General features: G+C 54.3%; 1 pseudogene across 1 annotated transcript in view; it reads left to right on the top strand.

The window, feature by feature from the left end:
* The window catches only part of LOC311204736 (hydrocephalus-inducing protein homolog), a 221,927-nt pseudogene that overhangs the window by 174,091 nt on the left and 19,856 nt on the right, over positions 1 to 27,980 (top strand). Inside the window, exons 18-24 of the transcript in view lie at positions 11,626 to 11,704; positions 14,528 to 14,652; positions 16,033 to 16,193; positions 18,080 to 18,179; positions 19,226 to 19,344; positions 19,631 to 19,854; positions 21,418 to 21,571. The product of the transcript in view is annotated as a hydrocephalus-inducing protein homolog (transcript). The remainder of the gene's footprint in view (positions 1 to 11,625; positions 11,705 to 14,527; positions 14,653 to 16,032; positions 16,194 to 18,079; positions 18,180 to 19,225; positions 19,345 to 19,630; positions 19,855 to 21,417; positions 21,572 to 27,980) is intronic.

The raw sequence follows: 27,980 nt of genomic DNA, 5'->3' as shown, positions 1-27,980 counted from the left end.
TTCAGCAACATGGATGAAGGTGAGAGGGAGTTTCTGATGGGCGTTCGAAGCGTGTGCAAGAATCACGCCTGTGGTGGGGGAATCCCCATTTGGAGCCCTGGTCCTTTTCTGTCCTGCCTGTTGCAGGTTCTGCTCTTAAAGCTGGGAAGCAGAAAGGGTTTGCTGGCCTCTCAGAACAGACTTGAAGTGATGAGATGTGTCCCTTCACAGGGATGTTTCTGATGCTTTGATTGGAATGTGCTTCTGTTACTCCTCGAGAGCTGAATGCGTGTGGCTTCTTCTCTGGGCTGTGATTTGGCAAGGGTGTGAGGAGCGTACCTTTCACAGTCCCTCTCTTCCTTCCCATTCTCCAGCCTGGGTTGGCTGCCAGTGTTTGGGACTCCCTCCCTGTGGATCTAAAATAATTCTGACACACTCAGCTCCTGCTTTAAGACCTTTAATCTGGGTGATGATAAGGCTTAGGGATCTTTCTTTCATAAGGTCATTTGGATTGCTTGTGAAACAATGGGCTTTCACCGAAGATGCAGGTACCATATTTTTAGGGTGCTTGTCTTTAACAGGAAATCCTGGTGCCAGAGGCCTCTGAGTTTGATCAGTGGGAGCCAGAGGATGCAACTTCAAGCTGTCCAGTGACAGCAGTTATCCCAACTTGGAGAACATTAACAACCTTGGATATGAGTCACAACAGCATCTCTCAAATTGATGATTCAGTGGTAAGAAATCTTTCTTCATTTGTGTGTGGGGGGAAAGGATGGCTGGTCTTCTGTGGCACATGACTCAGCAGGGATTTTGCAATTTCTTCATGTATCTCTCTTCTGAAAGATTTCCCCTTGCACTGTCCGTGCTTGAGCTCCACAAGGTAATGATGTGGAGATCAATGCACTGCTCAACTTACTCTGATTTTTAGTTCTGTAATCTTTATCCAGGGTTCTGTGTAATACAGACAGGCCTGTTTGAGCTGGAAAGGCCTCTTAATGAGTTTGATCTGTAGTTAGTGGGGCTAAACTGGGGGCAACTTGCTTGTCTTCAGTGAGAACCCAGGTTTCAAATGCAAACGTGACCGTGCTCATCAGAGTATTCTGGTTCTCTCACGAGCAGGTGTCTGCACTCTGGCTGCACTAGAATGGGTGCAGAACGCTTTTTACTGCTGAAAGCTGAGAAGAGGGTCTGTGCCTTGGAAAGTTCCTGCCCTTTGCCTGTTAGTTGTTAGTTGGTTGGTGAAGGAAGTACAGCCAGGTTTCTAAGCTAAAACGCATTTAACATGTGCACCTTTTCCCTTCTAGAAATTAATTCCCAAGATCGAGTTCCTGGACCTGAGTCACAATGGGGTGTCTCTGGTAGAAAACTTACAGGTAAGGGATGCTTTTGAAGGTGATGTTTGCCAGGCTGCCCAGGACCTTCCAACACAGAATCCTTTTGCTAAAGGATTTTGCCACTCATCTTGCAGAGAAGAGTTTAAGCCCAAATAGCTTCCTAGCATCAAGCCCTCGTAAGGGTGCATTTCTTACTTGCCAACACTGACATGCAACACGTAGTTCTTGACTAAATTCAGTCGTTGCTGGCTGTGTCAATGGCTTGGGAAAAATAGAGTCGAGGAAGTTCCCTTTCCTGCAGGCTTAATCCTGTGTAATGAGCAAGTTCATGTTGTGTTTGTCAGCTGGGCAGCATCCAGCATGAGCAAATGGACAAGCCTTTGATATGGTTCAATTTTAGCAAATTGGTGTGTGACCTGGATTTTCTGTGCTCTCGTAGCATCTTTACAACCTTGTTCACCTGGACTTATCCTACAACAAGCTGACATCGCTGGAAGGTGTTCACACAAGACTGGGAAACATCAAAACTCTGAATCTAGCAGGAAATCAGCTGGAAAGGCTGTGTGGTCTTAACAAACTGTACTTTTTCTTTAGTCAACTTGGATCTGAGCAACAACAAAGTCAAACAGGTAACTACTGATTTTAGTGTCAGATTGCTTTAGAACACAAGTGATTCCTGTTAGAGGGTGAAAGTGCAAATAAAGTGGCTGGAGAGAATTTTTTTTCCTGGTTACTGTTTGTATGTAATTTAGTCAAGAAATGCTTAGACTGTGGTGGTGTTCTCATTTAGCCAATCTGTGTATTCATCCTTTTACTGAAAAACTTTCAGATTGATGAAGTAAAAAATACAGGAAACCTCCCGTGCTTAGAGAAGGTGGTGTTATCCAGCAACCCACTGAGCATCATCCCTGACTATGGGACCAAAGTACTGGCTCAGTTTGGGACAGGGCTTCAGAGGTATGTAAGAACAGCTTTTTCTTTCTAAAGCCTGGTAAGGAAAGTTGTGTGAATGCTCTACAAGCCTGAGGAGTTTTTAGTGGGGGTTGGAGTACATCTGTAGGGAATGGAACCATGTATACGCTGCTGGGTGTGCTCCTCAGATCTAAGGGAGAGCTTGCCCTGCTTTCACTGGGTAACAGGGTGTTCCTGTTGGAAGGTGCTTGTGCCAGTGGGGTGTGGAGCTTCCCAAGCCCTTCTGAGTTTGCATTCAAGTCATGAGGTCTGACGTGGTCATTACCTTGTTTACAGGGTTACAGACATGCACAGCATCTGCATCAAACTATTTATTTATGACATAAGTAACAATAAGTTACAGAGCTGCCTTGTTTTCTGTATTTCTGGATGTTTTTAACATTTTTAGGTCTGTCTGGATAACACTATCACCACAGAAAAGGAACCAGACACAGTGGAAGTGCTGAAAGCCATTCAGAAAGCCAAGGAGGTGAAACACAAACTGAGCAGCTCTGATAAAAAGGTGAGTTGGGTGCTGTGAGAGCAGAATGTGCTGGGTACAAAAGAAGCCTGTGAGTCCTCTCCAGATTGGCTTTGAGCAGAATTCCTTAAACTCACTTCTCATGGAAGTGTGTGCAGTGTTTGTGCTTTACTGCAGTGTGAGGTTTGAACATCACCTCTTTCTCCTATTTAGATTTCAATGCAGTTTCAGGATGTTCCTTTTTCTGCTGGCTTTGGCTAGAGGAAGTGGGAGGAAAAGAGAAAATGGCCTAATGGTACTCCTGCTAAAGGAGCTGCTTGCAGTGCACGGTGGGGCAGGCAGGAGGCACTTGAGGCTCTAACATCGCTCGGAGGGTGCTGGAACTGGTGGGAAGCAGAAAGTGGGGAGCGCCGAGTGTCAGAGCCTGTGGCTTGTGGTTTGCATGTGGGTGCCAGGCTGTGCGGAGAGCCGGGCCGGGGGTCAGGAGACGCCGGCAAGGCAGTGAGCTGGTTGAACTGGGCTCTGAGCTGTCACCAAGCGGCATCTCCCCCACGCCTGTGCCGCCCGTTTCCCCGGTCCCGGGGCAGGAGTGAGCGGGTAGTAACTCCCCGGCGAGGTGCGGCGCTTGGTCAGCTCTGCCCGGGGCTGGCCGGGCCCGCAGGCCGGGCTGGCCGGGCGCTGCCGCAGGGGCCTCGCTCGCGTCCCGCCGTTGCCACGGGAACGTGTGTGTCCGGTGCTTCATTGCCAACGGCAGCAGCCCGGCTGGCAGCCACGCTCCGGCGTGTGAGTATCCCCACGCCCCCCGGGAGCGGGAGGGGGGAGATTCCGGTGCCAAGGCCGTGTTTTTGGGGCGGTGGCCGCGTTCCGGAGGTGCGGCCTCGGGAGGGGCGGGGTCGGGCGGAGCGCCGGGGCTGGGGGCGCTGACGTCGGGAGCTGTGGCTGTAAATTCACAGCACTGTGAAGCTCTGGCAGGCCCTTGGAAGGGAGCCTGGTCCGCCTTGCCCACCTCGCCGTCAGCTGAGAGCTTGAGTTTATGAAAAGCAGGAAGGGGAAGGTGTAACACGAGGCTCCTGTTAATTATCTCTGCCGTGGTGGAGCTTTTACAATAAATTGTGGGATGGCAGTACCGAAGCGATAAAAAGACAAGAGGGGCTGGAGTATAAAGGTGCCAGGTGAGGCTTCCTGGGGAGCAAGGCTTGATTTAGAAAGCTCTCAGCCACTTAGTGGTGGGCTGCAGGGGCAAGAGATTAGTCCTGGAAATTCTGCTTCTCCTTTCCTGGCTCCCGTGAGATGCTGTTTATATGGTAATTACAGCTAAGCAGGTGATTTCTAAGGAAGAAACGTGGTCCTGCTACTTAAGCCTGAACAGGGCAAGATGATTTAGGTGAAGAAAAGTGTTCAGGAGCATCCTGGTTCTCCCAGCAAAGTGTAATAGAAAGGCAAATGAACCGGTTACTCTGGAGAGAGGTGCCTTATAGCTGCTGAAGGAGGAGGATTTCCTGTGTATAGTGAAGCACGATTCAGCCACCTGTCCGCGCTCCTGCTAGAGGAGCTGCTTGCAGTGCACGGTGGGGCAGGCAGGAGGCACTTGAGGCTCTAACATCGCTCGGAGGGTGCTGGAACTGGTGGGAAGCAGAAAGTGGGAAGTGCTGAGTGTCAGAGCCTGTGGCTTGTGGTTTGCATGTGGGTGCCAGGCTGTGCGGAGAGCCGGGCCGGGGGTCAGGAGACGCCGGCAAGGCAGTGAGCTGGTTGAACTGGGCTCTGAGCTGTCACCAAGCGGCATCTCCCCCACGCCTGTGCCGCCCGTTTCCCCGGTCCCGGGGCAGGAGTGAGCGGGTAGTAACTCCCCGGCGAGGTGCGGCGCTTGGTCAGCTCTGCCCGGGGCTGGCCGGGCCCGCAGGCCGGGCTGGCCGGGCGCTGCCGCACGGGCCTCGCTCGCGTCCCGCCGTTGCCACGGGAACGTGTGTGTCCGGTGCTTCATTGCCAGCGGCAGCAGCCCGGCTGGTGGCCGCGCTCCGGTGTGTGAGTGTCCCCACGCCCCCCGGGAGCGGGAGGGGGGAGATTCCGGTGCCAAGGCCGTGTTTTTGGGGCGGTGGCCGCGTTCCGGAGGTGCGGCCTCGGGAGGGGCAGGGGCGGGCGGAGCGCCGGGGCTGGGGGCGCTGACGGCGGGAGCTGTGGCTGTAAATTCACAGCACTGTGAAGCTCTGGCAGGCCCTTGGAAGGGAGCCTGGTCCGCCTTGCCCACCTCGCCGTCAGCTGAGAGCTTGAGTTTATGAAAAGCAGGAAGGGGAAGGTGTAACACGAGGCTCCTGTTAATTATCTCTGCCGTGGTGGAGCTTTTACAATAAATTGTGGGATGGCAGTACCGAAGCGATAAAAAGACAAGAGGGGCTGGAGTATAAAAGTGCCAGGTGAGGCTTCCTGGGGAGCAAGGCTTGATTTAGAAAGCTCTCAGCCACTTAGTGGTGGGCTGCAGGGGCAAGAGATTAGTCCTGGAAATTCTGCTTCTCCTTTCCTGGCTCCCATGAGATGCTGTTTATATGGTAATTACAGCTAAGCAGGTGATTTCTAAGGAAGAAACGTGATCCTGCTACTTAAGCCTGAACAGGGCAAGATGATTTAGGTGAAGAAAAGTGTTCAGGAGCATCCTGATTCTCCCTTTTAGCAGATCTCCTCTCTGGCTCTCCCAGCAAAGTGTAATAGAAAGGCAAATGAACCGGTTACTCTGGAGAGAGGTGCCTTATTGCTGCTGAAGGGGGAGCATTTAGTGTGTTCAGTGAAGCACGATTCAGCCACCCGTCTGCGCTCCTGCAAGAGGAGCTGCTTGCAGTGTAGGGTGGGGCAGGCAGGAGGCACTTGAGGCTCTGACATCGCTTGGAGGGTGCTGGAGCTGGTGGGAAGCAGAACGTGGGGAGCGCTGAGTGTCAGAGCCCGTTGCTTGCGGTTTGCATGTGGGTGCCAGGCTGTGCGGAGAGCCGGGCTGGGGGTCAGGAGATGCCGGCCAGGCAACGAGCTGGTTGAACTGGGCTCTGAGCTGTCACCAAGCGGCATCTCCCCCGCGCCCGTGCCGCCGGTTTCCCCGGTCCCGGGGCAGGAGTGAGCGGGTAGTAACTCCCCGGCGAGGTGCGGCGCTGGGTCAGCTCTGCCCGGGGCTGGCCGGGCGCTGCCGCACGGGCCTCGCTCGCGTCCCGCCGTTGCCACGGGAACGTGTGTGTCCGTTGCTTCATTGCCAGCGGCAGCAGCCCGGCTGGTGGCCGCGCTCCGGCGTGTGAGTGTCCCCGCGCCCCCCGGGAGCGGGAGGGGGGGATAGCGGTGCCCAAGGCCGTGTTTTTGGGGCGGTGGCCGCGTTCCGGAGGTGCGGCCTCGGGAGGGGCGGGGGTGGGCGGAGCGCCGGGGCTGGGGGCTGGAGCGGTTCGGGTGCCTGGCACAGCGTGCCCGGTGGGGGTGTGGGGTGTGAGCTGGGTCCCGCCCGAACTGTGTCAGGCCGTGGTGCTCACCCTGCTGCCGGGTAGGCTTCCCTGCAAGGAGAGGCTCTTTTTGGGAGGGAGGGAGGGCGGGATTTCAGGGGGGAGGCTGCCTAAGGAGCCAAGGGGGGGCTCTGGTGCCGGGCTAGAGGAGGCGGCAGCGTTTTGTGTCGGGGCCTGTCCCCTCCTGCTGCACCCCCCCTCCAGCTGCCCCGCTGTGCTCCCCATCAGAGCAGACTTCCCAGGCCAAGGTCTGCCCCCCCACGGGATGCAGCTGTGGCCGCATCCAGGCCCTGGGGCAGGAGTGGAGGGGATGGAGGCTGCTGGTGCTGCCCTCCTCTTCTTGTTCACGGGCTTTTGGGTGTTTGGACCTTAAACCTCAGTGTTGCAACGTGTAAATGAGGGTGTCAGTGCCTGAAGGGTGGGAGGAACTGGGTGAAGTGTCTATGACACCTCAGGGTTACTGCAGTGCTGAGTAGGACAGCAGTAAGCCAGGAAATAGGGCCCGTTGTCTGTTCTGGCAGCCAGGAATGTGTGTGTGTGCTGGGTAAGTGGGTATGAGGCTGGAGCCTGCCGAGGTGAGGCTGGGGGTGTTGCTCCTGCCGCTGCTTTTGGCTGTTTGCCTGTCTCCAGTTTGGCATCTTTTAAATTCAACTGCTGTTGGTTTTGCCAGAGATTCAAACCCCCTTGTGAGAACTGGGCAGGGATGCGCAGAACTCTTGTTGAGAAGGTGTTTGCAGGTTGAGATTAAAAGATTTTGACTTGGATTGGGGTTTGTGGGAGCATTTTGGGTGAGCTGGGTGATAGCAGAGCTCTGTGGGTGACAGCAGTGGTCAGGATGTGGACACAGCACAGCTGTGCACCGTGAATTGATGCCACAGAAGCTGGGATGTGGTTCAGAAAGGGAGAGAGGATGGCTTTCAGGGATGCTGGCAGTGCCCCATGTTCCAGCTTGGGTGTGTGGTTCAAGGGTAGATGACCAAATCCTTGTGTGGCAGCAGAGCCGTGGCTGCTGTGCACATGCCTGAAGCCCCTGGGCAGCGCGGACTTGTTCGCCTCGTGCTTTTAGCTGCAGGCTGCTGTGGGTCCAAGCGTTTGCTTTGGGTAGGGTAAGATACTGCCCGTGGAAACAGCCTGATAGCCTGTGTCTGCCTATGAGTTCCATGAGCTTTGGCTCAGATCTTGACAGGAGCCACTACAGAATGGCAGCGCTTCGCTGTGTGTGATGGAGATGGAGAGGTGGTTGTCAGGCTGGTGACTGGGCCATGGACCTAAAAGCCGGCCATGGACTGGTCAACCCGCATTCCTTGTGGGGTGGGGGTGCTGGAGAAGAACTGCCGTTAGGATCAAGTCTTTAGCAGCCCTGCCTGCATAGACGTGGTGTTCATGTTTGAGCTCATTGCTGTTGTTCCTTTAATGGCTTCGTGGTTTTCTTTCTGCTGTTACAGCCTCGAATGCCTGTAGAGAGCCTCGAGTGTGAGTGTTAATAAGTGAAAATTAGGGCCCTTGTTCTCCCGGGAGAAATGCTCTTGGGGGCTGTGGGAATTTCATGCCTGGAAGGAGTCATATTTGCTGGATAATTTCTGTAGCTCAAACCAACCGACTGAGCCTGGAGACTCTAGTTCTTCATCAGAGCATTGAACTCCGTGCTGCGTTAGTTAGAAACAGGACAAAGCTCCTGGCACGGGGGGTGGGCATTGGGCTGGCGAAGTGGGAAGGGGTCTGGTCTGATCTTGTTCACGCTCGGGGCAGCCGCGGTCCCCGGGCTGGAGGTTGGTGTAATAACCCTGAGCAGGTGATAAGGTCGGGCACAAAGTCGCCTGGGGTCAGCTGCTCTTCCTGGATTTTCAAAGTCCCATTGTTGCTCCTTCCAGATGAGCTGAGACATGGCTACCAAAAACGTTCGTCGATCTAGTGAGCTTTCTACAATATTACAACGGAGAGTAGTAACAGCTCCAAAGAAGAAGTATGTAAATGTAAGTACCTGCTGTGGCCAGATAGGAGCTGTGGTAAGGCTGGAAACCTGCCCTGTGTCCCTCCTCTGCCTGCCCCTCCTGTTTAGCCACACTGTGAAGGTACACACCACCACCCCATCTCTTTGCTGCCATACTTGTGTTGGAGGTGGCCATCAAGGTGCAGTGGGAGATGGAATGTGGGCTGAAAGTCCAGAGTCTTGTCTGAATGTGCTGCTGGAACCCAGTTAATGGGATGTCCTGGGCAGTGCACTGGAGTAGCTGAAGCATTGGGGTGCTTCTACCCATCCTCTTGGTGAGGGCAGCAGTATCTTCTGTCACGGAAGCATCCTTGCAGGCGCTGCTCTGACCATCCCTGCCCTCCCAGCAGCTGGGGCTGTGGTGGGGCTGCTCAGACTCTGCCTGAAGACTTGAGAGACGTGTCCAGTCCCAGCTAGAATGGGGTCCAAACCAGTTCTGTCATGAGTGTCATCCTGGGTTGAGCGCAGATCCAGCCCTTGAAACAGCTGTGGAGTTGGGGCAGTTCCTCCTCCCCATCCATGAACGTGGGGCAGTTCCTCCTCCCCATCCATGAATGTGCCTTTTGCTGGCCAAGGCTCCCTTTCCTGGAGGTAACCTCATGGAGGTGGTATCTCTGTATGCTTCTGTGGAGGGGGCTGTGAGGCCAGAACAGAGAGAAAACAAGGGCTAATTAAAAAGATAACTAAAGCTTGGACCCAGCCAGCTCCACCTCGGTCTTGGCACAGCGCTGCTTTTCTGCTCTCCTGTGATTCAGCCGGCAGTGACATCTCCACACGCCGGCTGGTTGTGAGCATTGTGCGAGGATGGAGTTAGGGGGTTTCTGATGACTCCTCCCCACTCCTTTCAAAGGTCACTGCCTGAATCCTGCAAAGCTAAAGGGGAAACAAATGCCCAAAGAGCAGAAATCCTCAAAGGTGTCACATCAGAGGACGAAGGAGAAGCGCAGGGGACAGAGCCGCTTGGTTAGAGCGCATGTTCCGCTCTCCATCATTCAGTGACTGATGTTAAATATTTCAGCGGGGAACTTTGGGGACTTCCAGGACTATCCTAGTGGCTGTGGTGACAAATGGTTTATCAGTGGTGCTTGAACAAGAAAAGCCTTTCTGAAGAGAGGTGTTTCTGCAGCTCTTGTTGGTGTTTTGTGTTTCAGTGGACACCCTCTGCCTTCCTGGAGAAGTCTGTCACCAAGGCGCAGAGGATGGCCAGCACCCAGGAGCTGAGGCGGTCCCGGATTCTCCCGCCTCTAGATACGAGTGAAAGCTCCTGTGATGAGGTAGACCTTTTCCTGCCCTTTTCCTTGCCCTTTGATGTGATGTTTGAAGGAGGTGTGTGCTGGTGGCAGGCTTTCCCCCAGCTTCTCTAAATACCTCGGTGACAAGGTCCTGCTGTCCTTTGAAACCGCTGCTGCTGGACGAGTTCCTTCTGTTGGGGAAAAGGGAAAACATATTTCCCCCCGGGATGATGTTGAAGCGACATCTGGTGCTAAGCCAGGATCAATAACCCCCGACCAAGTTCTGCTGGAGTTGAATTGCTATCACCAAAGGGATGGTACTGGGGGAAGGCTGGGGTGGGACACAAGGGCAGGAGCTTGCCGTTTTCCATCCTCCCTCTGAACTAACCTCCTCCTTCCTTGCTTTGGTGTAGTCACAGCAAACCCTCAGGGCCGTGACACCCTCAGCAGTGGCAGAGTGGACCTTGGAAGGCCGTAGACCCTGCGGTACCTGCTCAGGGCTTAATGAAGCCGATTTGTTAATGCTTTGGCTTGGAAGGAGGAGCGTGAGCCTTCAGAAGGGTGTGAGGGTTGCAGGCTTCAGGGTCTTGCCAGGGAAGTCCCCATGGGCAGAGTGGGGGGGATGTGTTTTATCTGGAGTAACACTTGCTTGGATGGGTGCTTAAAGCTGCTGCTTCCACAGGACCAGTGGGTATGACACCACCCAGACAGGAGGTTACTGGGGGGGACAGTGAGAGACCCGTAAGGAACGGGTGAGGGATGGCCTGGGACAGCACGGGAGGTTGGGAATGTGTCAGATGAGTGCAGGCAGAACTGGCAGCGAGCTGCAGCTACTGGCTGCAGTGTCACCATGGTGTCTGGGGACAAGTGGGAGACCTGCCTCTGTCTTTCGGGTGGGCACAGTGCAGCTGGAAGAGGGGAGACGAGGCTGGGAGGACTTATCTCTGAGGAATGCCTCTGCCTGGGGGACAGGGCAATGGCTGTCTGGCTCCTTGCTGAACCAGCCCAGGGCTGAGAATAGCATGCTTGGCTCTGGTAGGGCTGTCCCTGTGCCTCCCGCCTGTGGACCTGAGAGCACCAGCTTCAGGAAGGCACCCAGTCCCTTCTGGAAACTTCAGAGGCGTTAGCAAGGCATCGGCTGTGCCACAGTGTGCAGCAGAGAGAGCAGAGCTGTCCCCTGCCTCCCCCAGGGCTGGGCTGAGGTGAAAGGGAAGTCAGAGGTTAGATGTGCAGCAAGAGCTCTCAGGGCCTGGGAGGAGCTGGAAGAGGCTGCGCCGAGGGCAGGGCTGGAATTGTTGGTGCCCTTCAGTACCTGTCAGGAATCTCTCAGGAATAGCTTGGGTATGGAGCAGAGCCGGCTCGGGGCTGGGGAGATGGATCAGTTATGGGAGGATGGGTGTCCCCAGCCTTGTCCTTGCGATGCTGTGGAAAGGGGTGGGAAATCTCTGCCTCCCTTGATGTTAAAACAGTCATCTCGGTAAGGAGTTGTGAGGGCCTGGGACAGGCTACCAGGGAGGGGGTTGAGTCACCGTCCCTGGGTGTGTTTGAAAAAAGGGCAGATCAGGTACTATGGGATATGGTTTAGCACAGGACAGGATCAGTTGGACTCGATGATCTTAAAGGTCTTCTCCAACCTTGTGATTCTGTGATTTCACCAATGGCTGGTGGCAAAGTCCATCCAACAGTGTACCTGAGCATCCCCCACCAAGCTTCAAGTGGGGTCACTGGGATGGAGTTGGTGCCGCGGCATAACCGGGTGCGGAGCGGTGCTGGAAGCAGGTCCTTGATCTGCTGCAATCCCTTCCGTGGGATTACTCTGTTGTGGTGCTTCGGCATCAAGCTGTCAGGTGACTTGGTCTGGTTCTGCCAGCTCACTGAGGAGGCAGCTGCATCAGCAGGGGGGTTTCCTCTCTGCAGGGTACCAGCCCTGTCCCAGTGGTGCTGCTGGAGGGAAAGGTCGTTACAGAAAGAAGTGCTGTTCCATTCCCAAAGGCTCCTGTTAGTGGTGGGAAGCAGCGGTTTTCCTTCCGCCGGGGACTGAACGTACCGTGATTTGTTCCTTCCCCTCAGGATTACTCCCAGCCGATCACCTGTGTCACAGACAGGGGACACTTCATTGTGCGGATCCGAGGTATTGGTGCCCGGGCGGTCCTGGACTTCCCCCTCCACCTGGACTTCTCCACCTGTCCAGTCAAGTACAGCAGCCAGAAGACTCTGCTGGTTCGCAACATTGGTAACCGGGAGGCCCGCTACTCCATCAGCACTCAGAGGTAAGGGACCTCACTTCATTTGCCCAACAAAAGGTGTGTGGGGGTGTTTTTCTTCTCGAGCTCTAGAGCAGCAAGTTTTACTGCCAGGAGCTTGCTCCGACACGGGCTTCCCCCAGAGTCACAGTGTCCTTCAGGTGTCTCCAGGCACTCCAGCGTGGGGTCCTCCACAGCTATAGATGGGATCTCTGCTCCCTGCCATCCATGAGCTGCAGGGGGACAGCCTGCTTCACCATGGTCTTCTCCACAGGCTGCAGGGGAATCTTTCTCTCTGGTGCCTGAAACACCTCATCATCCCTCCCTGCTCCTTCTTCCCTGGCCTTGGTGTCTGCACAGTTCCTCGCATCATCTCACTCCTGTCTCCTGGGGCAAAAAGCAGCTTCTTGGTGGTTTTTTTCCCTCTAACTGTGATTCTGAGGCACTGTGACCATCCCTGATGGGCTCGGCCTTGGTCAGCAGCGACTCCAGCCTTGAGCTGGCTGGTGTTTGCTCTGTGGGGCTTCAGAGAGCTTCTGGTTGCTTCTTGCAGAAGCCACCCCTGCAGATCTCCCCTTTCTCCACCAGAACCCAGCCATGCAAAGCCACAACACAGGTACAGGCACATGTGAGAGAGGAGGAGGACAGCAGTGGGGTAGAAGGGAATGAGAGATCCATCTGAGCATGTAGAGGCCAGCTGATGGGCCTGTATCCTCTATGTTTTATCTGTGCAGGTTGAACTTCTGGTTTAGTTGATGCAACTTCTCTTTTCTGGCCTGAGCAAACTCAGGCTCTTGCCCATTCACAAACCAGCTCAGGTGCCACCGTTCCCCAATCTGCTGTCCTGCTTGTGCCCCTTGTCTTTGCCTCCCCTCTCTGGGTTCCCTTCCCTGGCACCAAGCGTAGAACTTTCTGCTCTCCCCATTAGGGTGCTTTTGCAGCCCATCTCCCATCCTTAACTGTTCCTCACAGTACTGAGAGCTCAGCTCGTGCATCTGGTCACATCCTGGTGATGTTCCCTGCCCGGTCATCGTTTGTGCGAGGACTTGGCTGTTTTCTGTTCTGCTTTTTGCTCCAGAGAGGAGCTTGTCAGTGAATGTGTGGGGCCAATTCAGCATCTTCGATAGCTTCCAGAAAACGTGGTCGCATTTTGGCCATGATTTGACTGCTTTTTCACGAAAAAAACCCAGCCAGCCACCTCAGCACTGCCCATTCTTCAGTGTGCTCTGTGCCTGCCCTCCCTCCGCAGCAGGGCCGTGCCCAGCCCCTAACCGCAGCGCTTGGGAATAAAAATCCCTGGTGGCTAAATCCAGTAAGTCTCTTCCCATTGCTCTTGTGGTTCAGGCAGGAGAATGAGTTTCTTCTCTGTGACATTGGCAGAGAGAAATGTCATTCCGATAGGTTTAAGATGAAAATGGTGTCTGGGAGCAGACAAGGCGCAGCGCTGCCTTTTCCTGCGGCGATGGACGTTGTGCTCTGCCGTGCTCCAGGGACAGAGAGGGTCGGTCTGGGATTAGATCCCTCTAGGAGTGTCCCCACCCAGCTCGGAAAGCTCGGGAGATGATCCTCCAAGGCAGAACGCTCAGGGATCCCCTGTGGTACCCATACACTACAGGGAGGTGTGGGGATGCACAAAGACCACCCGAGGTTATGAAATTAGGGCTGAGGTGCAGGAAAAGGGGGGAAGGGAAGGTTGGGCTTGGGAGGTGCTGAGTGTACCTGGGATTTTTCAGTGCAGTCTCGGATGCTTTGTCCTGAGGGACTGGGTTTGCTGGGATGGTTATGCTGCTTGACTTTGGCTGTTACACTGCTGCCAAAAAGTAGCATGTGCAAACATTAAGCCTTTGGGGCTGGAGGTAGCTTTTAATGAACTAGGTTCTCCCAAACTCAACTGGTTTTAGGATGCCAATTAAGGCAGCAGTAGACCAAAGAAAGCTTGGCTGTTAGAAGATGAAGGTAGCCCGGGACTTGCAGTATAGTGCAGCCTCCTTGCACGCTGCGTTTACTGAGCATGTGGGTGCAGGAGAGAAGCCAACGTGGTGCTTTGAGGGCCTGTGTCACAGACTTGCCAGCTTCTTTCACTTGTCAGCTGCCTTTCTGCATTATGTCAGGAGTATGCTGGTCCTTGGTATCCTCGTGGGACATAACTTGAGCCCACCTCTGTCAAGATGGGGAAGCTTGACCCCTGGTGAGAGTAAGCAAGCCCTAAATAGCAAGGTAGATAATTATCAGAGTGCTTACAGGTCTAGTGTTGCTCTCTTGCTGAAGGGCCGTAATGGGCAAGATCTCAGCAGGTCCTGGTGTGAAGGGGACTCCTGGGTTGGTGTGCCTAGATGAGGGTATAGGAGCTGGGGACTGCAAGGTGCCGCTGGGAGATCAGGACCTGCGAAACTTCAGACATTGTGCAACAAAGCAAGCGTACAGCTGGATGTAGTAAAAGCATGCCAGAAGAAAAGGAGCTATTAACCCCCCCTCCAAACCTTCTCTCCTGTCTTTCAGGAGTAGCAGGTTTCTAGGTGGCAGAAAAAACCCTGATTCCCAGGGACATCAGGGTCAAGCTGTGCATGCAAACACCTCTTACCTGCTCTGGGCTCTTCAAAACCCATTCTCTGATGGTATGGTCCGGACTGGAGCCTGGATGCAGAATCTGGGGAGGATGAAGTCATTTCATACCCTCGGGACTTTGGAGAGCGAGGGTCGCCAGCAGTGTTTCTGACCCGCTGTGTTCTGGGTTGCTGCTGCCAGCTGCTTGTTTGCTCCTCACACAAGCGAGCTGCCGGGAACTAGAGTGCAAAAGAGCCCCCAGAGCTCCCACCACAGTCCTGATGAGTGTGTGTGTCTCTGTTGCAGCCCTTTCTCTGTCGATCGCTCCATCGGTACGCTCGGCATCGGTGAGGCCATGCGAGTAAGAGTGGACTTCCACCCGCTGAAGTCTGGGGATTATTGCGGTTCCCTGATAGTTCGCTACGACACAGGTGAGTGTCCTATCTGCAGGTCTGCGTCCTTCAAAGCAGAACAAGGCTGAACTTCCTTTGCAATCTACTTGTAAACCCTTTTGTTTCAAAACCTCTGTGTATTTTGGTGCTTAGAAGGGCAAAGGCTGAGTCTGTCCTTATTCTGTCTGTCTGGTGTCCTGGCCCATCCCTGGGCGTTCCCTGCTGTCAGCACGGTGGCCACCACCCCACACCCCTGTGACAGTCATCTGCCATCATTGCCTATTGTCCCAAGCACCCAAATTCCCTTGCTGGGTGCTATCCCCCAGCTTTCCCTCCAAGAAAAGTGAAAACCAGCTGGTGTTTTGGGGCTGTTAGAGTGCATCCCCCTCAACAGGAAGGATAATGCTTTGGGAATCTGTTTTCCTGGGAGCTGCTGGGTGGAGGAAGGATGAACCTCGAATCTGGGTGACCGCGTGCGTACGCGCGTGTGATGTTCCATTCCGAACCAGTGCTGGATTTGGTCCTGTAAGCGTAACGTGTCTGTGGGGGGTGTGTCTCTATGGGATGCTGTCACATGCCCACTGTCCCTTACACACCTCTGTCCCATATGCCGCTTCCCCGTGGTCTTGCTCCAGCCCCTTTTTCTACGCCGCCCTCTAAATCCCACTCTTGACAACATCAGGACTAAAGCAGCCAGGACGTGGGGTTCCTGGGATTTGTCAGGAAGAGACAGGTAGGAAATCTTCACGAGGGTCCGAGGTGCCACCGAAGTGCCATCAGCTTCATAAGTGGCTTTAAGAACAAGTTGAGGGGGGGAAAACTCAAGGAGAACGTGAGATGTTAAACAGCTTCTGTCAGGATCTTCGTGGCTTGCTTGGAAAACCTGAGTCTTGTTCTCACTGAAGCAGCTGGTTCCTCCACAGCTTACATGGGGTTGGGTTTCTGCAGTGATGCTTAATGTTTGCTGCAGCTGGGACAAGCCTGTCCCTGTCCCTGCTTGAGCAAATGTAGAGGAAGTCACAGTTCTCCCTCTGCCCGATACTGGGTGGATTGAAGTGGCAGCTCTTCAGACTGTCGTGATCCAGGAGTACGGGCACTGCTTCTACAACACAGGGAAGCTCTTGTCTGCATCCCATCCTGCCATGGGCTGTCGCTTTGCTCCTTCCTCTGCCACCTTCTTTTCTGGCCCACACCCTGCAGGCATCTTTGGGGGGGGATCAGTGAGAGACTGGGAGAGACTTGACACTTGTGGTGGGCCTGGAGGAGATGCCGTGTGAGCTGTGGCTGAGGTGGGACTCCCCTGGGAATGAGGGGTAATAAAAGCTGTAGCCCTTTCTTCTGTGACCTGAGGCTCGCTGCGTTCCTCGTACTTCCATCGGCAAGTGAGAGGAGTAAAGAGTCCCCTTTGCTTTCTTCCAGGTGAAGACATGAACACACACCTTCATGGAGTGGCTGTAGACGTCAACATCTGTCTGGATGAGGAGCCTGTGAGCATTGAGAAGACCTACCTCACGCTGTCGAAGCGCAGATGCGTGGCCATCCACAACCGCAGTGACATCATCGCCCGCTTCCAGTGGAAGGCTTGTGGCACGCAGGAGGAGGAGGATCAGCGGGAGAGAAGGTCCGTTTCAAAGATGCCTTTGGTTAGGTACCCTGCCCAAGGGGAACGCTACCGTATGGCCTCAAGGGGGGTTGGTGCTTTTAGGACAAGTCAGCCATCCACAGCATCAGGGTGGGTGTCCCTGGGCTTTAGGGTAATGGAGCTGGGTGCTTCCCATCCCAGTTCCATCCACCCTCTGGCTGAGGGTGATGTTTTGGGGAGGAAAGCTTGATTGCAGTGAGTGGATTTCCTCTGAGAGCGAGCTCTGGTGTTTGTGGGAGCTGCAGACTGCTGAGAGCCAGTGGCTCCCGGGCTGCAGAGAGTCTGTGAAGCTTCATTGGCCCAGGAGGATGAGGCCATCTCCTGAATAGGTTTGGGCTGTCCAGGTTTCCAGCACGGGGTGTTTCTGCCTTTCCTTCAAGCCTGGGGAGAGTTTGTAGGTGGAAGGGTCTGCAGGGAAGGAAGGTAGGGCAGCATGGGACTTGGAAGTGCATTTGGGCTTCAGAACCCCCTGTCTTCATGGTGGTGAGAGATGGGGCTGGATCTTCAAAGGACGTCTTTGGGGAAGCTTTGAAAGGCCTCTCTCAGGTGGCAGAGACACACTCTGGTGGAGGCGGGGTGGGGAGCAGAGGGGATGTGGTTGTTCCTTACACCTGCGGGTCTGAAAGGGAAGAGAAGACAGTGATGCTGGGAACCTGCAGCCCAGAGCAGGGGTCTGATGCCCTGCCTGGTGATACGCTGCCCTGGTGCTCCTCATCCTCCTCTGCCTCCCCTGAGCATCCTGGGGGTAGGAGAAGCCAGTTTGAGGATGGAGGTGGATTCCCCATTGGTTGTGGCAGCAGCTTTGAGCTAGGTCGCTCTCCTGAGGGCTGCTCACTTGTGTAAGACCCCAGGACGCAAGATCACCTTTCCCGCCTCCTCTTCTGCAGCATCCCCGACCAGAGTGCCAAGGTGCAAGGAGAATCCCTGCTTTCCTCCAACGGGATCTTCAGCATTGAGCCAGCGGTAAGTGAGAGCTTTGAAAGCTCCCTTTCTCTTCTTCCTCCTCCTCTTCCTCCCTGAATGAGGTCACTCAGCAGATCCCTGCTTGATGTGCTGGGAGGAAACATTGGGTTTCTGGTGGGGCCGGGAGAGCTGGCGGCAAAAAGCGTTTCCCAACTCGTGATGGGCACCGGGAGCCTAAAGCTGGGCTTTGCTCCCAGGGCTATAAATGAAGAGCTGCCCAAGTGTCCTGACCACGTTCAGAGGGATGGAGCCTTACATGTAAAGGCACACCTTGCACAGGGCTAACGCAGGGTGTGGGACCATGTCAGTTGAGATGCTGACCTGAAGAGCGAAGCGCTCCTCTGTGGGAAGGAGGGCAAATTCAGCCCCCGGAACTTTGTCACTGTGAGGGTGATGGAGCCCTGGAACAGGCTGCCCAGAGAGGCTGGGGAGTCTCCTTCTCTGGAGACATTGAAGCCCCCCTGGATGCATTCCTGTAGGATTTACCATGTGTGACCCTGCTCTGGCAGGGGGTGGGACTGGATGAGCTTTGGAGGTCCCTTTCAGCTCCTAACGGTCTGTGAGTCCGTGACTGGCCGGCACCTCTGAAGCGATCCTGCTGGACTCGCTGGAGTGTGATCTGGGCTGGTTGCTCCGCTATAGCCCTAATTTAAGAAAATGCCTCTCCCAGGTGCCAGTAAAGGTCAGGGACTGGGAAAGTTTTTCGTAGCTGCTTCCAAACTCCCTTATAAATATTGTTGATCAGTGTTACTGGCTCTTTCCTCTTCCCTGGTGCTCTAAATATCGGCTCATGGGGCCACGGTTGGAACGAAGGGATGTGACGTTTGAAGAGAAATGGTTTGCTGTCTGCTTCTGTTTTAGGAGGGAGAGATTTTGCCAAATTGTTCAGCTGAAATTAGTGTGACCTTTAAGCCTGAAGAAGCCAGAGTGTATCAACAAAAGTTCTACTGCGACATCTCAGGTACGGCTCCTCTCCCCTCCTGCTCTTGCCCGTGGTGGGGAGGAGCCTGGCTGAGGTATTATGGTGGGAATTTGGGGAGTTGCTTCTCCCTAGACATCCTAAAGCCCTGTGGTGGTTAGATGCTGCTGCAGGTGGCGAGCCCTGGAGCACCCAGGTGTGGAGCTGAGCTGTATGTTGGGTGCAGGTGGTGCTGAGCTGCATGAGTATAAACAGCAGATTTTTGTCTTGGGTTGTGTTTTCCTGAGCTTTACACCTTCCTTGAGTGGATTTCAAAGCTCATCTTAGCACATGGGAAGAGATTCAGAGGTGGCGTTGGAAACTCAGCATCACCCCAAATCCTGTGTTCAGTTTGGGCACCTGACTCCAAGAAGGACATGGAGGTCCTGGAGCGTGTCTAGAGAAGGGCAGTGGGGCTGGGGAAGGGGCTGGAGGGCAAATCCTCTGAGGAGCGGCTGAGGGAGCTGGGGGCGTTCAGCCTGGAGAAGAGGAGGCGGAGGGGAGACGTTATTGCTCTCTCTAGCTCCCTGAAAGGAGGCTGTGGGGAGCTGGGGCTCAGCCTCTTCTCACAGCTAAGTAGCGAGAGGACGAGAGGGAATGGCTGCAAGTTGTGCCAGGGGAGGTTCGGGTTAGAAAGGAGGAGAAATTTCTTCTCCGAAAGAGCCATTGGGCATTGGAAGGGGCTGCCCAGGGAGGTGGTGGAGTCACCGTCCCTCAGGAAAGGTTGGATGAGGTACTTAGGGACATGGTTTAGTGAGTAATAGAGGTGGTGGGGGGATGGTTGGGCTGGATGATCTTGGAGGTCTTTTCCAGCCTTAATGATTGTGTGATTGTTTCAGGGTGCAAAGTGATGGCTCAATTAGAAAGCAGCCCAAGGGTTTGGTCAGAAAGGAGAAAGCAGCCCAAAGGCATATCTGCCAAGGGAAGGGTCCTGTACCTTTCCCTGGATCTTCCTGGGCTGATCTCTGCCAGCCCCAAGTCGGAGGCTAGGGCCTGGAAAATGCGGGATCAGAGGGAATTGCTGTTCTGACATTGAATTCTCTCCCCAGGCCGTGAGACCAGGCTGCCCCTGTGCATCCAAGGGGAAGGCATAGGGCCTCAGCTGCGCTCCAGCTTTGAGCGTCTGGACATCGGGGATGTCTTCATGGGAGCAGCACACAAGTACGAGGTGAGCTGTGAGAGCTAGCAGGGCTTGGGCTGGAGCCTGGTGGCTCCTTGTGGGATTTCTGGCAGCTCAGGAGTTGTGAGCAGGGCAGTTCTGTGCCAGCTGGACAAAGGCAGAGGTTCTATGGAGTTATCACTGCTTTGCCTGGAAAAAACCCAAAGGCAGAACTTGTCCCGTTGTATTTCCTTTGCCTTCTGCCTTGCAGGTGTTCATTGTTGAATTAGAAAGCAAATGGGTCTTCTCTAAAGGAAATGTCCTTCTGCGTTTGCATTTTGCCTTCCTGCTGCAGGTGGTGCTGTTTAACAAAGGACTCATCCAAGCTGCCTTCAGCTTGGTTCCTCCAGCTACAGCTCTGGGCTCCTGCTTCACCTTTCTCCCCAGCGAGGGGGAGATTTTGCCAGACGATCTCCAGGTCATCCAGATCTCCTTCAGTTCCACCATCCTGGGGAAGTTCACAGAAGAATTCAAGTTCAATGTGAATGGATCCCCTGAGCCCGTGACCTTGTCTATCAGGTGAGTGGGGAGGTTACAGGAGCTTGGTGGGCACCTCTGGAGTTATCTCTGGGTAGTGATCTCCCACCTGCCTCATTTTCTGGTGAAGCAGAGAGAAAAAGGTGTTGTGGGAGGTCTTGGCATGGGGATGCTAGGTTAAGAGCTGAGACCCTTTAACCTTGGCTCCAGTTTGAACCTTGCAACCCAGGGGTGATGACCTTCCTTCCTTCCTACGCCCTCAATATACCCTGTTTAACTCTGAAAGACTTGGGTGCCTGTGGGAAGCACCTTGGCCTTCTTGGTGGAGCTTTCCAGGACACTCTTGGCACGGAGTTTGGCAGTGACAGGTTCCTATCGTGACCCTTTGACACCCCAGTGTGATGATCCTGGGGCTGGAAGTGACTTGTCCCAGTGGGTCATAACCATGGGCTGTTGGGATAGTGTGGTGTAGGCAGGCAAGATGTGGGGCTGGCTGTGCCTCCTCGGCCAGCAGCCTCCTGCTAGATCAAGGTAGCCAAGAAATGAAAGGAATCTGCAGTGGGTTTTGCTGGTGAGGCAAGAGAAACCGGTAAAAACAGAACAAGAAGTTTATTGCTTGAAGAGAGAGCGGGGAGTCGGTGTGACCAACTGGAGCTTCAAGACACCCACCCACCCGCTCGAGCTGAGCGCCCCGCTCCTCGGGAGGCTTTGAATGCTGGATTGAGTCCCATGCGGAGAACAACTCCCATTTGGATGTGAGCTGGCTGGTGGGACACTGGGCTATGAAGAAGGGAACGAGGATGAGTGTTTGAGCAGTACTTTGTTATCCTTCCCACTCAGCAAGAACCCCCGAGTCCACTAATGCTGCCATAGATGTGATCGTTCCCAAAACATCCGCGTTTCCCCCCCAGGTGGAGCTGGGCTCGGGTGGCATCAGCCATGAGGTGAATTCATGAATGGTGTGTGGCTCCAAGGGCCGATTTCAGGCAGTGATGGCGAGTTTCAGAGTTTGGAGCTGATTTTAGGGACAGGAGAGGAGGTGTGGTGGGTTCAGGGCCCCGTGTTTGGTTTAAGATGTGTTGTTCTTGGCTGTGTCAGCAGTGAGAAGCTGATACATTCCTGTGTAGAATTGTTGCTGATCTTGTTGTGGTTGGTGGGTGTCTGTGCGCTCCCTAGGATTCTGATAATTGTGTGGATCCAGATCTCCTGAGAAGACGCTCAGCCACTCAATGGAAACGCTGGCTCCAGCTGAGAAGAAGGGAGCCTGAGGAGGGTTACTCCATTGAGTCCGCTTTTGTGTGGGCATCTCTACCCATGCGTTAGAGATGGGGAAACTGAGTCACGGAGCCATCGCTTGTTTGGGGCCCCTCATTGAGCCAACTTGGGGGCATAGCTTTGCCCTATCCTGCCTGACACTGTGCCCTAAGCCCCATCTGATAGCTGCTGGCCACCTCCTGTCCCCTTGAATGAGGGCAAGGGTGTGAGGGGCTGGTTTGAAACCCGCCGTGGTTCTGACACCGGCTCTTACCCGCCCGAGCAGCAGGGAGAGCTGAAAGCTCTGCAGTTCTCTAACTCAGCCAGTGCCTTGTCTGTCTGTCCTCACAGTGGCTGCGTCATTGGACCAACGCTCCACTTCGATGTGCCTGCCCTCTGCTTCGGTGACGTCTCCTTCGGTGAGTGCGCCCTGGGCTTGGACCGTGGGCCGAGAGGTCCATGCGTTACCGAAACGGGGCGCTTGGAACCTCAGAGCACCCAGAATGTGTGTTCCTCTGCAGCAGCAGCCTTCAGGGTGTTAAAAGCAGGACTGATACCCTTGGCAGCAGAATGGCTGCGAGGGTATCAGTCCCTGAAATGCCCCGGGAATGGGAGATGGGGAAAAAAGGGTGATGCTGGCGGGGGGAAGAAGGGCGGTGCCTGGGAGGGGGAGAAGGGCGACGCTGGGGTTGGGGGAAAAGGGAGATGTTGGAGGGGGAGAAGGGTGATGGAGCTGTGAACCAGCCTGGAGCTGCTCTGGATAAATGTTGGGAGGACAGGAGCCATTCAGTCCCCTGAGCCTTAGTGTGAAATGTTAATTAGTGCTGGGAGGGCACCTTGTTATCACCTACCCCATAATATGCCCAAGCCATAGCTCTGCACAGAGCTCCTTCCCTGTGTGCCCCCACCCCGAAAGCCCAGTTCTGCTGTGCCAGCAGCGCTGGTGGCTGAGCATCCAGAGCTCCATTGAAATGCAGGTTCTGGTTCTCCATCTCTGCCTCACAAAAGGCTTTTTACTGAGATGAGGTGAAGTTTTTAATGGGAAATCAGTTGTGGATTGATGGAAGGGCCATTATCGAGATGGGCCAGCCAAACCAGATGTCTTCTCCTGGGCTGGTCTCCTGCCTCTGCAGAACATCCCCACTGAGTGGGGTTATGCCACTGGTGCGGCAGGGAAAGCTGGTGTCAGAGCTTTTTGAGCAGTAATGAGACGTCGCCGTTCGTTAGGGAAGGTGAGACACGGCTTCTGCTGATTTCTCAGCCAGTGTCAGGCTCAGCTCCTGCCAAGTGGGCTGCAAACCTTCCCGTGCTCCATCTGGTCACCCTGAAACAGGAGATGCCGTAAGGCTCCAGCTAACAAAACTGCATCAGAGGGCTTTGCATCGGGCTGTAGCTCCCCATTTCATCCATCCCTGCTTTTACTGCAGCTTCTCCTTGGTGCTAACCTGCTCTTCCGTATTGCAAACCATAGGGGGTGTTCATGGGGAGTTTTACGGATCCGATTCTGGGAGTAAATGCTCTGTCTGGCTGCTCACTCTTACGTGAGACGTAACCGGTGCTGGTGTCGGGGCAGCTGAGAGAGAAAAACTCATGGCTTTGGGCGTCAGAGCTGCCAAGGAGGGATCTCCATCACCAGCCTGGCACAGAGCTTCCATGGCAATTAATTCCTTGCTGGGCTTCTCAATTAGCTGCAGTTGAGATTGAAGAGAGCCAAAGTCCAGGCGCAGTTTTACCGTGAGAGGCTGTTCAGCCCAGGAATGGTGGGATAATGGGGGCATAAATCCCTCTGTGTGTCTCTTCCCCAGGCTTCCCTCACACCTTGTCCTGTCGCCTCAAAAACACCTCCTTGGTGCCCATGACTTTCCACCTTCGCATCCCCGGGGACGGCTCGGGAGGGCCCAGCGTTACCAGTGCTGCTTGGCTGTTGAACAACGATCCTGAGCCCTGGAGATGGGGAGTTGAAGGTTCCATCAGGCCGGCTGAATTTACCATCGAGCCTTGCAGCGGGACCATCCGCGCCCTGGGATCCAGGAATATCAAGGTGTGGGGAGAATCCGTCCGGCCGTGCTTCAGCAGATGGAGCTGAAGCTTCACTGGTGGGGAGGGTCCGGGGGGGCTTTAGTGATGGGAGGCAGATAGATGCACTTCTGTTGTCTGGGTTGGTCCGGGATGTTTGTGAAGGGGCATCGGTTTGTTTCCAGAACCATCCGCTGAGCATCCTGTGCCCTATGGTCAGGTGCGGAAGCCACGTGTGTGCTTGAGCGCTGCGTGGAGCTGTGGCTTTGGCTTAACCGTGGGCAGAGGAAGGATGAGGCCAGCGGGTGGCCATTAGAGAGATGCCCTTGTGTAAAGCAGTTTGCTTTTCTTCCCGGACTTGTTTTCCCTCTCCCAGTGAGCAGAGGAGCTGCATTCACTGCAACCATCCCTAGGGGGGGCTGAAGCAGCTCTGCCAGGTGTGACCTGCACCCAACTTCTGGGGCCCTTGGCATTTGGCCCTGGCTGTAAAGCTGAACTCGCTGGGTTTGAGGCAGCGCATTGCCCCGGGATTTACGCTGTTGTAGCTGAGATTAGAACCGAGATGAATTTTAATACAGTGGTGAGCAGAGCAGTTGTCTGATTAGGCTTTAATTCAGCTTACACACACCCTGTTAACCACACAGGGTGTTGAACCAAGCAGATGCTGTCAGGAGACCTTTATTGCTCTCAGACTCTGCTCTACACATGGAGCAGCAGAAGGATGAGGGGAAAATCCTTCTCCTTACCATGGAAGGAGAATCAGGGGACGCCACACACGGAACGATAGTTTTTGGGGGTGGTGAACGTCTTTGACGGTCTTCTCTGTCACCAGGTCACCCTGTGCTCCAACACCGTGAAGAAGTACAAGCTGGCGCTGGTGGTGGATGTGGACGGTGTCGGCAAGGAGGTGCTGGGGCTGCTCCTCACAGCCAGGTATCGGCGCTTTCCTTTGCGGCGTGTCCTCTCTCCTGGTGCATCGTCTCTCCTCCCCTCACACAAAGGCCAGCTCCAAACGAGAAGTATTACTTAATGAGCTCGTTAAGCAGGGCTTTGAAAGCAGCCAGTGTTGAGGAGCATCTGTGCTCACCAGACAGGCACAGCCCCCAGCCTTTTCCTAATTATATTAATTAGATTAATTATAGACCTATTTCTTTGGTGGGTGAGGTGTAACAGACTTCCAAAGGGCTGTCTCTCTCCTCCTTCCTGCAAGCAGTCAGTGGGGGAACTGTGTCTGTGTTGCCACCAAAGCACAGTGTTCCTTTGGGATGTGGGGAGCAGCCTGGTGTCTGTCTGGCTTAACAAAGGCACGTGCTAATGGGGAAGGGGCTTAGGGCAGGACTGGTGCAGGAAAAATAACAGCAAGATCTTCCGAAGGAGAAACAGAGTCCTTGATGCTGAGGAGAGCTCAGGTTTTGCTGCTTCCCTCTGGTCCTTTTGAGCATGAATGTTCTCACACTTAAGCTGGAAGTCATCCCTGCTGCAGCCAGGCTGGATCCCGCTGTGCTGTGGGTGTCGGTGTCATTACCAGTAGGATGCAGCTCACTGGTGCTTTTCCGCCGTCTGGTCAGTGTCTGGGCTGTGATTTTATTTTTAACAACCACCCACTGCGTAAGGCAGGGGCTGGCTCGGACCTTCCATCGCCACAGCAAGCAGTTGAGGCTCTTCAGGCCCCTTTTCTGGAGAGGAGGGAGTAGTTTCTGCTGAGATACTGGGCCATACTGCACCAATCCTTGGTGGGAAGGTTCCTCCAGAGCTCAGGGCTTGCTGTGGGAATCAAAGGGAATACAGGAAGCTGAAGGTGATTTATTGCTGTCGGGGTAATACATGTCTGTCTGACAGTGACAAATGTGTTCCGCTCCTCTGTGCCCTATTCAAGGAGGAAACAAATTCTACGTTCTCTCAGTATCTCTAATTCCCTTTGGGACATCTCTTTGCCTAGATGCATCGCTCCTGAGCTGGAAGTGCGGGACCCCACTGTGACATTTGGCCGGTGCTTCCTAAACTTCCAGTACGAGCGGCCGCTGACCCTGGTGAACAAGAGCCGCGTTCCAGCCTGCTACAGGCTCCTTCCTCAGGTTTGGCATCGCATCTGCCCTCAAGAGTTATCCAGGGGTTTATTAAGGGGATGAAAAATAATAACAAAGGGGTGGGGTAAGACCTTGCTGGTTTATATTCAGATGGGTTCTTGTTTTCAGCAGACCTTTGGGTGTAGAAGAACCGCACCACCCCCACCCCCCCCCCCCCCCCCCCGCATATAGACTTTGGGAAGAGGTTTGTATTCTAGTCTTTAGGTTGATTTTATGCAGGGTGTTGAAAAGCTGCTGTGAGGAGGCTGCTGGCAAGGGTGTGTATGCCTGTGGGTGCAGCAGCTTTTGGACCCCCTTGGGATTCAAAGCCCATCCCGCTCTCCTAGCTGGGTTCCAATGGTAGATGTTAAGGAGTGCAGGTTTCTTCGGAGGTCGCTCTGAATTTGGGTTTGATTCTGTCTCTTACAGAAGCACAAGCAGGGTGATGCTGTGCTGTACTGCAGCCCCGTGTTCTCTGGGATCATCAAGCCTTACAGCACTGTCAGGGTCCCGTTGGTGCTGGAAGCCCAGAAGTTGGGACATCAGTCTGCTTCTGCTGTGCTCGCTGTGCTTGGGAACAAGAAATCCCCATTGGTGAGTCCTCGAGGTTCCTAATTCCAGGGATCCTTCCCGGGGCTGCAGTACGCAGCCAGGGTGGACAAGGAAAGGGGTTCGTGGTACAAGCAACAGTCAAGGTCTAGAGGAGAGGAAGGCTGGTGGGACTTCTTGGGCAGGTGACAGTCTGAGAGTCCGATGTGGCACATCATTATAGATAGGGGAGACAGGATAACGAGCGCAGTCTGCAACTCAGCATGGTCCCTGGAGCTGAGACTCTGCTGCGTGATTAGGTGAGCAGGAGCTGCTGCTTCAGAGCAGGAACTTTTGTTCAGGAGGGCACTGGGACACCCTGTGTGAGAAACCACACTGAGAGCTTGGCCCATCACGTCGAGAAGTATCTGTCTTATCTCTGCGTAAAGCCCTGTGCATCTCCACACCCCTGGCATCTGCAAGGCAGGGACTCTTCCTTTTTCCAGCACAGGCTTGGAAATGGTGAAGCATTCCTGACGATGTTTCTGGAGCCTCCTGAAAGATGCTGTTAGCGTTCAGGCATGCACAGCAGCAGCAGTGACAGCAAGATGTAGGCAGGAGAATGCCTTGTGTAGTGTCCTGGCTTCATCTAGCTGAAATCTAGAACAAATGTAGTTAATTAAATTTAAGTTTAGAATGATATTAACTTTGGAAGCGGCTGTTTCAAGATGTCTTGCCATCTCTCTGAGCATGAAGTAGGATGCTACAGGAACCTTAAGCTTTCTGTACCCGAAAGGGAGGCTGGCCTTTTGAAAGCAGGCTGGGGATTGAAACTGTCATTAAAACAGATGGAAACAATGCTGCTCAATCCCTGGATGCCAGGGAACATCTCAAGCCTGGCCTTTGTGGCTGTGCTGGTAGGAGAGACAGGCAAGCCTGAAGTGGGACAAACCAGTTGCTTGGGCGTAGATGTGGTGTTTCCCTGGAAAAGGGGGATTTCTGCCCTCTAGAACCAGCCTGCTGTTTAACTGCAGGTTCCTTGCAAAGCTTTTCTCCTTGAGCTAACAGCTTCTGGGTTCAAAGCTTCACCTTGCCTAAAGTATTTGCCTTTGGAAGTGAACGTCATCTTCATTTTCCTTGTGCTTCAGCTGGAGGATCCCAGCTCTCCCTGGCAGGGGGTTGAGTGGCTCCACAAGCCCGTGCAGTCGGTCTTTAACATGCAGCATTTATGCTCCCTTGCCGCGAGCGCCGGTAGAGGCTTCCCTGGGTGTACTGAGCGCAGGGATGGGAGTTTCTGGCCGTGGGGCGGCATTCTCCCTGTTTCCTATAGTCTAAGCAGAGTAGTGGATTCATCTGAAGTTTTCTGGGCTAGCAGAGCATCAACTTGCACATGCTGCACTGGTGGCAAATCCTCCCCATAGGGATCCTGTGACGTCAGCCTGACCCCGGGGGAGTGGCTGCAGTGCGTCACGATGGAGCAGAGCGCGAGCTGGCTCTGAAGTCACCCCGTCAGCGCGGATACCGAGTCTGCGGCCGCACCTTGCATTGCGTTGAGTCCCTCTGGGTGTCTGTCGCTTGGTGTTGGGCTCGCAGTGGCTGCGTGCCAGCTTTGCTGTGGCGTATTCTGTCATCCTCTGTGGGAAGGAGCTGGTAAAACCCAGACCTGGGGTTACTGGTGGTCACTTGGACCACGGCTGTCTGCCAGGGACAGATGCTCTTCTTTCCTAAAGGATCTACCGTGACGTTATGGTACCCAGAAGCAAAGCCAGAGTGGTACTGGGGTTTGTACGTGCAGCAGTATTACCCAGAGCAAAACTCCTGTCGCCTTTCACGGGTGTCACATTGCCCGTCACGCTGTTGAACAGGGTTTTTCTTTCCCCCTTTAAGAAGACAGCAGATGAAGAGTTTCGTTGGCTTTTTAATAAGCCTTCTCCTTGGTGAGGATTCATTGTGTTAGTGCACGTTCCCTTGTTAAAACCAGCTAGCCTGAGCATCTTCCAGATGTTATTGTGTCCACCTCCAGAGGGCTCTGCCCTGCCTTTGCTGCTTCCACCCCACTGCTACCGGGAAGCCAAGGCAGCTGGTGAGACACAGCTCTTCCCTCCAGCTCCTTCTTCCTGGCAGCTCTGGGCAAGCATCAGTAAGACCTCAGCTCTCCCTACCTCCCTCCTCCCGGAGCGATGAAACATCTATCATCACACAGCTTTAGCTTCCTATTTTTGAGGTACCAGCCTTGGTACGTGGCTTGTTGGGGGTTTTTTGGCTCTTGCACAGTGCGCTGTCAAGAGATGAGTGTTTACAGAC

The sequence above is a fragment of the Gallinula chloropus genome, assembly GCF_964237585.1.
Source record: "Gallinula chloropus genome assembly, contig: HAP1_SCAFFOLD_153, whole genome shotgun sequence".
NCBI classification, from domain to species: Eukaryota; Metazoa; Chordata; class Aves; order Gruiformes; family Rallidae; genus Gallinula; species Gallinula chloropus.
This window is presented reverse-complemented; position numbering and strand designations above follow the sequence as displayed.